Below are 14,019 nucleotides of genomic sequence, written 5' to 3' on the forward strand. Positions count from 1 at the left end.
TTCCTAAATTTTTTACATGTCATGCCCCTGTCGTGCTTCCACACCACTGCTCGGCATACTTGTTATCCGCAGCTGCAGTACCAACATTTCTTTCAAGGGTCACAGAATTCTGCATCATGTTCGTACTGCCTTATGCACTGAACTTTCATCCTTCATTTTCTATTAGTTTGTATGTGTGTGTGTGTGTGTGTGTGTGTGTGTGTGTGTGTGTGTGTGTGTGTGTGTGAACACTTACAGTTTCTGTGCACAGCTCATTAAACACAGCACGGCCTCTTGTGGGTTGTTTAAGTCTGCGTCAGCTGAGTTTTGTTTACATTTCAGTGTCAATGGTTGCCACGTGACAGCGGCGCCATTCCAATCTCTTCCGTTCCAGAACTTCCAGAGAAAACTGAGGACGTCAGGGGTTAAGGGTAAACATTTTTAAAATAAGTAGTTTGTCGTCAAATGTGGCATTATTATTATTGTTATTATTATTATTATTATTATTATTATTATTATTATTTTCGTCGACTGCAGTTGAACATGGCAGTATAAAGGGTTACCATTTTCGTATTTCGTCTCAAAATTTCCATGGACCCGTGCACTCCGATAACATATATATTATTCTTACCATCTTCAAACGACTTAAATCAGCTCTGGATATATATTTTTTCGAACTGGGGTGATTAGGCATCCCTTTTATTGATCTCATTAGCACAAGAGCTGTACTTAAAGCTATATAAAAAAATATATATATGGTGATAATACAGACAAAATTGGGTCATCGAAATGATGGCGTGATGTGACAATAGTCTGTGACTTGGACCCAAGTTCTTATCAGTTTATCACATTCCTTTAGTCCCGTGGTTCTTAAAATTTTTCAGCCTCGATACCCCCACATTCAATTGCGAGTCAACCCGATACCCCGTCTCTAATATTGTTACTCCTTCCACTTTCAGTTTACTGTAAAAGAAAAAAAAATGAGAGACTGGCTATGAACAAATAGTTCAGTTCTATAGATTATTTATATTTTCACCAAGATTAGTTAGTCGTAGTTACCATACACGAAACTTTTTTTTTTCCGGATACCTTTCTGGATACCCCCAAGAAGCCTTTTCGATACCCCCTGGGGGTATCAAGGCACTACTTTAAGAACACCTGCTTTAGTCTCTCTCTCTCTCTCTGTTACACGATACAAGTATAGTGGGCTCGCACAGTGCGCGTCACTGCAGTGCGCGATTCGGCTTGTGCACGAGTGACCAAAAATCATAACCAAAAACCCTTTAATGCGCGAGTTTACCGCACAGAACGCGAGGCAGAGGCAAGGAGTGGCTCAAAAATACCATTTTCTACTAGTGCGCGACCACCCCTCACAGAGCGCGTCACGTGTCGTCATCTTGATGCGCAGAAATTCCTGGGCATTCTACTGCGCAGCTTGGGGTACAAGGAAGCGGGCGCGCCATAACAGTCCCAGCTCGTGCACTGTGCGGATCTGCTCTCTACAGCTAACCTGTTGTGTACAATGTGTGGTGTTTTTTGTGCTGCCTGTACTTTGCTGCACCATGTCTCCAACCCCAAGAGTAAAGAAACTTCTGACGCATGCCACCAAGTTAAAGATAATTAAGATGAAGGAGGAGGGTCAAGGAAACACGGCTATCAGGAGAACCCTGGGACTGGCTGAATCTTCAGTGAGAACTGTGTGGAAGAGCCGTGAAGCCATAAAGGCTGTAGTGAAGACGTATGGTGCCTCTGACCTAGATGGCCATTCACGGGTGGGAAATCGTGCTATGATATTAATGGAGTGCTATCTTGCCACCTTCATAATGTGGAAAGAAAAGGAAGGTGTTCCACTCAATGAAAGATTTATTCGGAACCAAGCCCAGCTCTTTTACAAGACTGCATCTCGAAGGTTAAAAGTGGAAAAACCGTTCAGGGCATCGGTTGGATGGATTTTCTCAAGAGCAAGGAACTCCGTTACATGAAATTGTCTGGTGAACGTGCCTCTACCGATGAGCTGGCCGCGAGAGACTATCCTGCAATATTTAAAACGATTATTGAAGGGGGACAGTACACCAAGGACCAGATCTACAACATCAATGAAACGTCCTTATATTACAAGGCCATGCCAAAATCAACTTACATTGCTAAAAGACAGAAACAAGCCCCTGGTCGCAAGCTCCAGAAGTGTAAGATGACCGTAATGTTCGCTGTAAACCTGTCTGGGAGCCACAATATGAGGCCAGTTGTTGTATGCACAGCTTCACATCCAAGGTGCTACAGAAACCTCACGAACATGGATGCAAGTGGCGTGTATTGGTGTAAGTCCGTAAATGGTTGGATGACCGGGAACATTATGGCAGACTGGTTCACGAGGCGGTGTGTCCCTGATGCAAGAGCCAAGTGTCGGGAACTGGGCATTCCATTTAAGATACTCCTTATGCTTGATAACGCACCAAGTCACCCTCCATACCTGGAAGATCTTCACAAGGATTGTCGTGTTGTGTTTCTGCCGCCCCGCACAACGTCACTAATGTAGTCACTCGATCAAGAACTAATCGCAACAGTGAAGCATTTCTACCATAAGGAAGTGTACGACTACCTACGCAGGAAGACCGACACACAAGAGGAGCTTCATGCCCTACAAGAAGATCACGACGAAGACCTTGATGAGGCATCTGCTCCCGTTCCATCTCCACCAGGACCTCTGTCCCGACCTACCACAGATGCCATGACTGTTGAGGCATTTTGGCGTAACTTTACGGTGAAGGACGCAGTTGAATTTCTCCTTCAAGCCTGGCACCAGATTACACCTGCAACGGTGAACCATGCGTGGCGAATGCTCGTGTCTCACCTGTGCATCACCCAGGAGACGGCCATTCAACCACTGGCCGATGATGAGGCAGCAACATTGACAGCAGCACAAGTTGTACCAGGTTTCGAGGACATTACATTGGCGGACACACAAGAAGTGCACACTGCTACTGAGGAACAGCCTCCCGAGGAAGTGTTGCAACGGATAGACGAGGCTGACGCAGAGCCCGACGCCAGACAGATTCAAGTTGAGCAGCCTAGTGTGATGGAAGGCAGGACTGAGCTGTGTATGTCAAACAGTGGCAAGATCCTTGCTGCCATGGATAAGCTCAAGGAAGAGGTGAAGGCACAGGAAGTGAGCAACCTAAGAACGGAGGACCTTCTGGTTGGTATCGACAAACTCTTCCGTTTCTACACAGACAGGCACAGGAAAGAAATAAACAGGAGAAGACAGACGCTCATAACAAGCTACACACAGCGGGCTCAAGTTGGCGAAATAGTGGAACCATCGACATCGTCTGCTCCTGATCCTGTTGAGGATGAAGAGGATGCAATGTCAGAAGTGTCAGCATTGGACTTTGAAGGGTTTATGGCTGAAGCGAGTGACTTGGATGCTCCTGGGGAAGGTGATCGAGAGGAGTCTGCGGAGGGAAGTGTTGGTGCAGTGGGAGGTGCGGTGGGGAGTGCGGCGCTGTAAGTGTTGCCGCGCCTCGGAACCCCTGTTAGTTAAGGTCATCAGGCCTGTTGTCTACTGTTGTTAAGGTGACTACCCATATTTTTGTTATTGTGGCTATAGCTTTAGTACAATGTCTGAAACATATGACCTTTATTATGTCTCTAAGGTCCAAAAAATGTACAGGTATGAGGGGGTACCACCCATATGTAATTATTCCCATAAGACTATGTATTCCTAGTACGCGAATTCCCAGTGCACGAGCTCGTGCACCGCCCAATCTCTCCCGCACTATGCGAGCACACTGTACTCGTATATTTAAAACTTGATAAGAGCAGTTAATTAAGCCCATATTTATAACGCATGCTTAACGCTTAGTTAATGATAACCATATTATTTGACTCCTTATTTCATATTCCCACTCACCCCATATACGAGTAAAATAACACCCCCACTGATATCATTACACCGGTCCTGAACAAGACACTTCATACCATGTAATCTATACGGACTGTGGGTATCAGTGCTGAAGTGGTGACACGTGAAGGTGTATGTCTTGTAGGAGGGATGATGGGCTTCAGAGAGTGGGTTATCAGGTATGTGCCCAGAGCCGGACACACACACACACACACACACACACACACACACACACACACACACATACACACACAAATGCAATGTTTCTTTATAATATCTTCAATATTTAACCCCCTCACGGCCGGGACAGCTTTAGTATTTTCTTCCAGCTAACGTGAGAGGATTTTATTCAGCTGAGTGATACAGCAGCCTGAGAGTGTTAATGCTGTCACCATTAATAGGAGGAATGCCAAACCCTTATCATTTCGTCACTCCAAACTTACCCCATTTCGATTCCCCAGCCTCCCGAATCTCTACATCCCACTATCTCACACATTCATTTACCATGTTCACCTATATTTGTGTGTGTGTGTGTGTGTGTGTGTGTGTGTGTGTGTGTGTGTGTGTGTGTGTGTGTGTGTGTGTGTGTGTGTGTGTGTGTAAAATTGAAAGGCATCTGGTGGTGAAGGTTGGTTGCCAGGTCATGGGTTCGTGGTCTGCTGGATGGGATGGGAAGGGTGAGTGGGGTTGGTGGGGTGGTTAACTGAATGGGTTGGTGGGGTGGTTAACTGAATGGGTTGGGCTGGGTGGGTTGGGGGTGACCGGGTTGCATATTTCCGTTCTGTATGGGTATTTGTCTCAGTACCATAGCCAGCCAATTCAGCTAAGCAGCCCTAGCGGGATAAATTAGAAGGATTGTAATTTTGCTGGGAAACACATTGAACATATTTTCGAGAATAATCTATGGTCAGTTTTAAAACGACGGGTCGAACATAGTTCCTGGCTGAGGGTTCCCGGTGGTGAGAAGAATATGCTTACAGAAAGGAAGTATGCGACCGGGTTGGGATTGGCAGGGTGATTGGGATTGGTGGGCTGGGTGGTTGGGAGGGAAGTGTGGGTGGGGTGGGGTAAGAGGGCAAGATGGTGGGTAGGATTACTGAGGTGGGCAGGGTTTGCAGGGGGGGGGAGGCGGGTAAGGAATTGGGTAAAGTGACTGGGCAGGATGACAGGGTGGGTAATGGGAAAATAGGTTCATGGGGACGAGGTTCGTGGTGTGAATAGGTCCATGGTAGGAATTGGTCCATGAGAACTATGTCCCTGGGGAAATAGGCCCAAGTATATACATGGCCCCAGTGGATAAAAATAAGTTCATGGAAAAAAATAAAACTCTGGGAGAAAATAGGCCCTGTGAGAAATAGGTCCACTTGAGAGGACACTGTAAGTCTGTGTGCGGATTTAGTGTTTTCTGTTGGGGACAGAAGAGGCCTGTGAGTATAGTTATGTCCATGGTGAAATAATGTCCAATGGGGAAGCTGGTCTGAGAGGCAAAATAGGTTCATGGATGCAAAATATGACAATGGAGAAAAATAGGCACATGGTGAAAAATAGGTCCATGGCGAAAATAGGTCCACTAAAAAATAGGTCCATGAGAAAAACAGGTTCATAAGGAAATATCTCCATGGACAAATAGTTCATGATGGCAATAGATCCATATGGGGAAATTTGTCAGTGCGTTGACAGACCCCTGAGGGAAAATAGGTGAATGCTGGACAACTCTAGTAGCATGTTGTAGCCTACGCATATGATTTTATTCAACCGAGAGTGAATTATACGCTGGTACGTTAAGGGTGGGGGCAGACGTCGTGAGGCGCTTATTCAAGGTGCTCATCTCCATCATTTATATCTCTGAATTTAAGGTCAGTAATCAACCACTTTCCTGGGATAGAAGGCCTATCCATCATCCAGGTTATAGTTACCATCCTAAGGCGTTAAGATAGAAACTCATTTTGCCTACCGACTTCCAAAAGACGGATTGACACCCGCGTCGAGTGGTACTCGCGTTTTTGGAATCGTAATTCAAACCCAGCAACTACGGGGCCTGCAGCTTCGTAGCCAAGAATACTTCCATTAGGCTTCCTCTGCGTGAACGTATTACTGTTGTTACCGTTAATCGTAATATGTTCAAGAGAGTTCTTTGTTTCTTTCCAGGTAAGGTGAAATAATTTTATTCATCTGAGTGTGACAGGAACTTGTGTGTTAATGACAACTTGTATCACTGATGTTAAGTGTGTGAATAAGAAAGATTTAATCTTGATAGCATAACGAAAATAATTTCGAGTAACAATCAAAATAAAGTGATAAGCTCTTCAATACAGTGACGTCTTTTGTCATTTGTCCTTGTTATCTCCAGACGGTTATATTCAACTTACGAGAGGGTCAGTGAAGACTACAGTATATCTATCTCGTTCAGTTCAGAAATTTTCTCCGATGCTGAACACACCAGTCTGAAGACAACAAAAACAATACAAAAAGGACGTTACTGAAGTGAACGTGTTTTGCAAAAGGTGTTTTCATCTCTCCTTTGGCAGCAGGGTATATGCTTCTGTTCTTGCCGCAATAGGAAGCTTTTTAGCAGTATTCTTCAGCAGTGTATTTTGCATTTTACACTCTTTCATGATGACATCTTTTGTGTTTTATTTTTGCCACTACTCGACGACTCCATTAAGTTCTAGAGAGGCCTCTGGTTTGTCAGATGAATATCAGGTGTTGCCAAATTCACCCATGGATGAGCTGTTGTCTGTGGTAGCAGGAAACATGCATATGCCGCTGTATGCTGAGGATTAAACGTAGGCAGCAACAATTTGGAGAAATCATCAAGCTGCTGGGGAGTGACCCAGGTCGTAAATTTTTACCACCAGGCCTGGCACAACACTAACAAGTTCAACATGATGCTTTCCAGTACTAATATAGTAACTTTCCAGCAGTCCGCTCAAGGAATTAATAAAAATTTATCTTGAAAATATGTTTATTATACAGTTGTACTGCAGTAAACAAATGGATACATAGTGCTAGTGGATATATTTATCTATAATATAAACTTATATATATGATTTCAGCAGATCAAATACACAGGGCTTCTAAGATTTCCTGTTATTTAAGAGAAACTCAGCAAATTAATTTTCTAAATCACCAGGTAAATAAACAGTAAACATCAAAGCTTCATTCTCTTCAGTATAATTCTTATGGAATGTCATGCTTAAAATAAACCTGAATGAATAACGGAAAGACACTAAATGTAGAATAATGAAGACAGTATAATCAAGGACAGAAAATCACCTACTAGTCCACTCCGTCTATTTCACAGTTTGGACAGAGGGACACTTTCCACCCTAACACATCATATCAAAGAGACTAGTCCGTTGCCAGAAGAGCGCACCAAACTTCTCATCACAGGAAAATTAATCAACAGAAGATTATTCCGTTGGCAGAAGATCACACCAAGTTTCTCATTACAGGAATATTAGCCAACAGAGGAATAATTCGTTGGCAGAAGATCACACCAACTTTCTCATTACAGGAATATCAGCCAACAGAGGAATAATCCTTTGGCAGATCACATCAAGCTTCTTATCGCACGAATTTTAACTAACAGAATAATTATCCGTTGGCAGAAGAGCACAACAAGGTTCTCATTACGGGAATATTAGCCAACAGAAGAATATTAGAAGTAGCGAGCAGGACAAGGGGAGAACAAGAATCCGGACTACAGAAAGCACAAATGAAGTCAAAATTGTCACTGGAGTGGTTAACATAGGAGACTACAACCAACGGTACCTGCTCCACGCTAGCTAACTTGCCCGTAGTTTCACTCGTATAATCTTTCAGTTTAACTTGGCTCAGATTTTCGTCCTTGTACAGCTTATTTCTCGTAGCTCAGTGGCGGAAAACTATACGGCTCTATATCCTTTTCATTGCACATCTCTATGACTAATATAAAATTCTTGTGCTAATCTACTGTTTCAACTCAGCACTCAAGACGGAGAGATGACAATTTTAGGCCGTTAAACTGAAAAGAGGACGAAGTCACCTCTAATAATCTGTTTATTTTTCTCGGGCCAAGTGGAAAGGATGGAGAATGAGAGACAGACCAGGAGTACCGTAGCCTATATGCGTGTGAGGTGGAGGAGTGAATGAAGTGGGGAGGGGAACACAGGATGTAATGGAAAGATGAAGTGGAGAAACAATAGTTTATAAGAAATGGAGGTAGGAGTTGGAGGGAGGGCAGGCTAATGGCAGAGGACAGAGCGACGTGGAGGCGATTAGTTTGTGGCCATACTGAATGGAATTAAGGAGTTAAAAAAATACAGAAACGTTTTTTTTTTTTCCATTTCCTCAGATAGTGATCGATGTCACACGGAATATTCATATTTATTCGCAATCTTCACATTGACCTTCCGTGAGTCTCCGATGGTGGCTGAGACGATACAGCCCTAAGGAGGAGTTGGCTGGCACGGAGTGTAACAGCGCCCACCTCACTACTACTTGACCAGCCCCTCCTTCCCACACTTTGGCGAGATGAGGTGGATATATATATATATATATATATATATATATATATATATATATATATATATATATATATATATATATATATATATATATATTCATCTATCTATCAATCTCTCTCTCTCTCTCTCTCTCTCTCTCTCTCTCTCTCTCTCTCTCTCTCTCTCTCTATATATATATATATATATATATATATATATATATATATATATAGCTGACATCCCTGTCCTTACATCCCGGGGATGAGCTGTTTCTCTGTGGTCCGCAGCCTCCCCATGGTGGCCTCCGGTGCTTACGCTACCTTGTGTGTTCGAAACTCACCAAATTAATCACCAAGGGGAGAAAAGAGGGATGTAATGGGGTGTATAAAAGCCCGCGTTGCTTAGAGGTAAAGGAAGGATCCTCTCTTTGGCTCAGTGGTAACGTGCGCGCTTTGGCCGCGGGGGTCCGAGATCGAATCTCGGCTAGACCAGCGATTAATTTGTTAAATTTCATTTCAGTTACTACAGTGAGAATAGACCAGATTGACATTATAAGTTAGGAAGATCAACCCTATACATATCAGAAAGAGAAAAGGACCTAGGAGTGATTTTCAATAACAGGCTATCTCCTGATGACCACACCAGTGAGAAGGTGCGTAACATGTATACATTGCTTGCTAGTATGAGAATAGCATTCGCATATATGAATGAAGACACGCTGAGAAAGATAATAACATCATTCATCAGACCAACCCTGGAGTATGCATCAGTAATCTGGAATCCTCATTGCAAAAAACACGTAGATAAGATTGAAAACGTAACAAAGGGCAGCTACAAGATGAGTACCAAGCTTAAGGGATCTAAGCTACGAAGAAAGACTAGAAAAAGTGAATCTACCAACAGTACATGAGAGAAGGAAAAGAGGAGACATGATTATGCTCTATAAATGCATCTCAGGGAAAGAGTAAATAAACATAAATGAATATTTAACCTATGGGGAAGCATCAGCAAGAGGACACTGCAAAAAACTACATAGAAAGGGAGGCGATAAAGACATAAGCAAATTCAGTTTCCCAAACAGGGCAATTAATCAGTGGAATGCACTACCGCATGAAACTGTGTGCCAAAACTATTCACAAATTTAAGGATATGTATGATAAAAAGGGTTTAATACACGGGACAGTACGAGCTTGACTCATTCCTGTAGAGATACAATTAGGTAAGAACACACACACACACACACACACACACACACACACACACACACACACACACACACACACACACAAATTGAGCTATACTGTGTTCCATTAATCGTTGTGGAAGAGTTATTACAAATTTTCGTAAGCCAACAAGCACGTGACCCGAAGTAGGGCCGATATTGGGGGGAAGGTATAACAAGAGAGTAAAATGTTGTCTGAATCGTAATGGGATTGAGGTGAGATTGGGTAGGCCTAACTCCATTTCGTTAAAACAGTGATGCTCCCGGCACTAGACTGTTTACCAATCCTCACCCAGTCGGCCTCAACAAATCTAATGCACAAACTACAGCGAGTGCCAAACAAAACTCCGTGCACTGTCACCAACGAAAGATACTATTTCAACAAAAGTGCATAAGATCAACACTCACACTATATTAGGCCTATAAATACACGCCTAAGAGGGGCTGCCATAGAAGTGTGGGAGAAAATTAACACAAGCAATGAAATGAACTTTAACCATGCCACATACCTGGTCAGACTACAATGAGTACAGGTATGTAGTGGAAATTAATATGGGTGTGTGAAAAGTGACCATGTTAGTAGGACTTCAGCAGGTAAGGGGGTACGACCGAAGGAGGTAATCAGTGAGTCAGTGTTTAGTTTATCAAGGTTGTTAACCAATGTGTAGGCTTACGAAGTCTCAGTAGCAATTTTATGTTCTCAGAAATAATTTTGGTTTTGTGATATTCAGTTCAGACCTTGACTTGGAAGTTTGTGGTAGCTCTACGAGTGAAGGCAAGCAGTCATTTGCACAAGGTGAGTTCACTAGGGTTAAACCATAAGGTTCCTGAACAGGATGTGAAGCCTTTCCTGATGAGCAGGGAGGAGGCTGAGGAGTGTGTTCGGTGTCACAGAACGTCTCGCCACCGCCACATCCTGAGCCAGCCTCCGACATTTTTCCGCGGGCTGTAACGGGAGAAAAACATGTCATAATGTACATGGTAACGCACTTTACACGCAGCAGTTCCTATACGTCTAGTCAACCTTACCAGACAAACATAGTACCAGGTAATTGTATCTCCAAGGGTCATCTGACAGTTTTATTTGTTACCAGCACATTAACATCCCCAGTATCCCTGCTTGTCGTAAAAGGCGACTAAAAGGGTTGGCGGAGGGTTAGTGCCCCTCCCCGGAAAACAACTAACTAAAAAGACAAACAAGAAGCCTTGGGCAAGGACTGACCAAACGATGACGACACAGGACCGGACAAAGGACTTGGTAATGGCAACATGGAATGTAAGAGGAGCGAATGATGAGGTGAAAGAGAGAGAGATTGTCCAGGTGCTTGAGGGTGCGAATGTGGATGTATGTGGAATAACTGAAACAAAATGGAGAGGAGAAAGTGTGAGAGAATGGGAGTATGGATGGGTATATGTGCAGGAGTAGGTGAGAATGAGAGGGCAAAGGAAGGAGTATGTATAGTTGTGAGTAAAAGATGGAAGAAGAGCATAAGACAGTATGGATCACTTGGGTCAAGGATTGTGTGGGTAAAGTTGAAAGTTGGAATAGAAATGTGGGCGAGTGTGTGTGTGTATGCACCAACGCAAGATCGTGCTAGCAGTGTGAGAGAAGAGTTCTGGACAAATGTGGAAGTGTGCATGGAAAAGTTTGGAAGGAATGATCGGTGATATGAATGGTAAAGTAGGGAATGTGAAGGTGGATGGAATAGTTGGTGAGTGGGGTGTGCCTGCTGAGATAGATGAGAATGGCAGTGCGTTAGTGGACATTTGTGCTGGGAGGGGGTTGGTGATAGCCAATACCCTCTTCAGGCATAAAATGATCCACAGGTATACATGGCGAGTGATGAGAAGGGTGGGTGGTGAACTGAACGAAAGGAAGGCAATTGATTGATTATGTGTGTGTGGATGAAAGGATGCGAAGATGTGTAATGGATGCAAGAGCTTATAGAGGTTGGGGGAGTGGACTTTCTGACCACTACTTGGTGGTGGCCAGAATTAGGATCCAATTAAGATGGAGAAATAGAAGAAGGGAAAGACGAGAGGAAGGAGTAGTTGCAAGGAGAGTTGAAAGGTTACAAGAGGATGAGAAAAAGGCAGAGTATAAGAGAGAAGTGGAGGAACGATTGGGCAAATATGAATTGGAGCAGATGGGGGACGTGGAAGGTGTGTGCAGGATATTTACAGAAGAAATATGTGCAGCATGTAATGTGGTGTGTGGGAGGAAGAGAAGACGGAGGGGGGTGCAAGGAACAGCGTGGTGGACTGAAGAGGTTAGACAGGCTGTGACACCAAAGAAGAAAGAATACAATGAATGGATGAGAAATAGGGGAGTGGAAGAAGTTGAAAGGCAGAAGAGAGAGTTATATGTAGAAAGACAGAGAGGTGAAAAGATTAGTAAGAGAGAGTAAGAAGAGAGTGGATGAGGAATTTGGAAGGAATTTGAGTGTAAAGTGGAGGGACTGTAAGAAAATGTTCTGGAAAGAGGTGAAGAGAGTAGGACAGAGTGGAAGTGAGGTTAGCAGAGGAGTGAAAGATAAAAATGGTAGATTACTTGTGAAGAAGGGAGAAAAAGTGAGCAGATGGAGAGAACACTTTAAGGAATTGTTGAACATACAGGATGGAAGTAATCCGAGTATAAGTGGCTGGGGAATGGCTGGGAGAAGGAGGGAGGTGAGAAGACAGGAAGAAATCAGTAGGATAGAAGTTGTGAAAGCAATGAAGAATGTTAAATTGGGGAAAGCCCCAGGAATTGATGGAGTGTGTGGTGAAATGCTGAAGCATGGGGGAGAGATAGTAGTAGAATGGATATGGAAGATGTGTAGATTGGCCTGGGAGGAGGGTAGAGTCCCGGAGGATTGGAAGTCAGGTATAATTATTCCCTTGTACAAAGGAAAAGGGGAAAAAGAAGTGTGTGGTAATCAGAGGGGCATTTGTCTTCTTAGTATAATAGGAAAAATGTGTGCTAGGATACTTATTGACAGAGTTAGAGAAAGAACAGAGGAATTAGTTGGAGAAGTACAGGGAGGCTTTAGGAAGGGAAGAGATTGTGTAGATCAGATATTCATTCTTAGATCTTTAGTGGAAAAGTTTCTAGAGAAGGGAAAGAAGTTGTATGCGGCATTCATGGATTTGGAGAAAGCATATGACAGGGTGGATAGACAAGGATTGTGGAAAGTATTAAGAATATATGGAGTAGATGGGAAGTTGTTGAATGCTGTGCAGAGTATGTATGATGGTGCTATGGCTGCAGTGAGTGTGGATGGTGAACTAAGTGAATTTTTCTCTTTGAAGGTTCTGTTGAAACAGGGCTGTGTCAATGGCTGTTCAATCTGTACATGGATGGGGTAATAAAAGAGGTACAAGGTAGGGTAGTGGATGTTGGAGTGGCCCTGGTGAGAGAGGATAGTGTTTGGAAACTCCCTGTACTGTTGTTTGCAGATGATACTATGTTGTTGAGTGAAGACGAAGGAGAGCTGCAAGGCTTGGTGGATGAGTTTGGGAGAGTGTGTAAGAAACGGAATCTAAAGGTGAATGTAGGGAAGAGTAAAGTGATGGTCTTTGAAAGAGGTGAAGTCAGTGAATGTACAGTGAGGTTGGATGATGAGGAAATGGAAAATGTGAGTACATTTAAGTACTTGGGTAGTGTGATGAGTAAGGATGGTGGTTTGGAGGGTGAAGTGCTTGAAAGGGTACAGCAGGGAAGAAAGGTTGCTGGTTCTTTGATAGCAGTGATAAGAAACAGGGAAGTGAGCATGGAAGTGAAAAAGTTACTACATGTCAGTATTGTGATACCAACTCTAACTTATGGAGGTGAAGCTTGGACGTTGTTGGAAGGACACAATTCAAGAGTGAGAGCAGTGGAAATGAGTTATTTAAGAGGAGCCTGTGGAGTCACATGGAGAGACAGGCTGACGAATGAGGATATAAAGGAGCGTTGTGGTGTGGATGTGGATGTGATAGGAAGCATTATGAGGAACACACTGAGGTGGTTTGGCCATGTGGAGAGGATGGAGGGTGAAAGACTGACGAAGAGAGTGTATGTGAGTGAGGTGGAGGGGGGAAGAGGGAGGGGGAGGCCGAGGATGAGATGGAGGGATGGGGTGGAGAGGTATATGAGAGAGGGGGGTGTGAGTTGGAAGCAGGGCAGTGAAATGGCGGGGGACAGGGCGACTTGGAGGCGATTTGTTTGTGGCCACCCCAAACGGGATTGAGGCGTCTGGCAACAGATAGATAGACATTAACCCGTCTGCGGCTACGTCCCCCGTGAGGCAAACCTCTCTCCCTCACCTCCCACACATTTACCTGCAGCCGCATTGAAAAAATTTTCCTCATGGAATTATTTTCCCCCTTGGGCTTCTTTTCTCACATGGACCTGCTTCCCCTGTGTACCAATTTCAGCCATGGACCTTGCTCATGGGGGATATTCCTCT

The sequence above is a fragment of the Coenobita brevimanus genome, chromosome 69 (assembly GCF_032717465.1).
Source record: "Coenobita brevimanus isolate Jiangsu-jjx chromosome 69, ASM3271746v2, whole genome shotgun sequence".
NCBI lineage: Eukaryota > Metazoa > Arthropoda > Malacostraca > Decapoda > Coenobitidae > Coenobita > Coenobita brevimanus.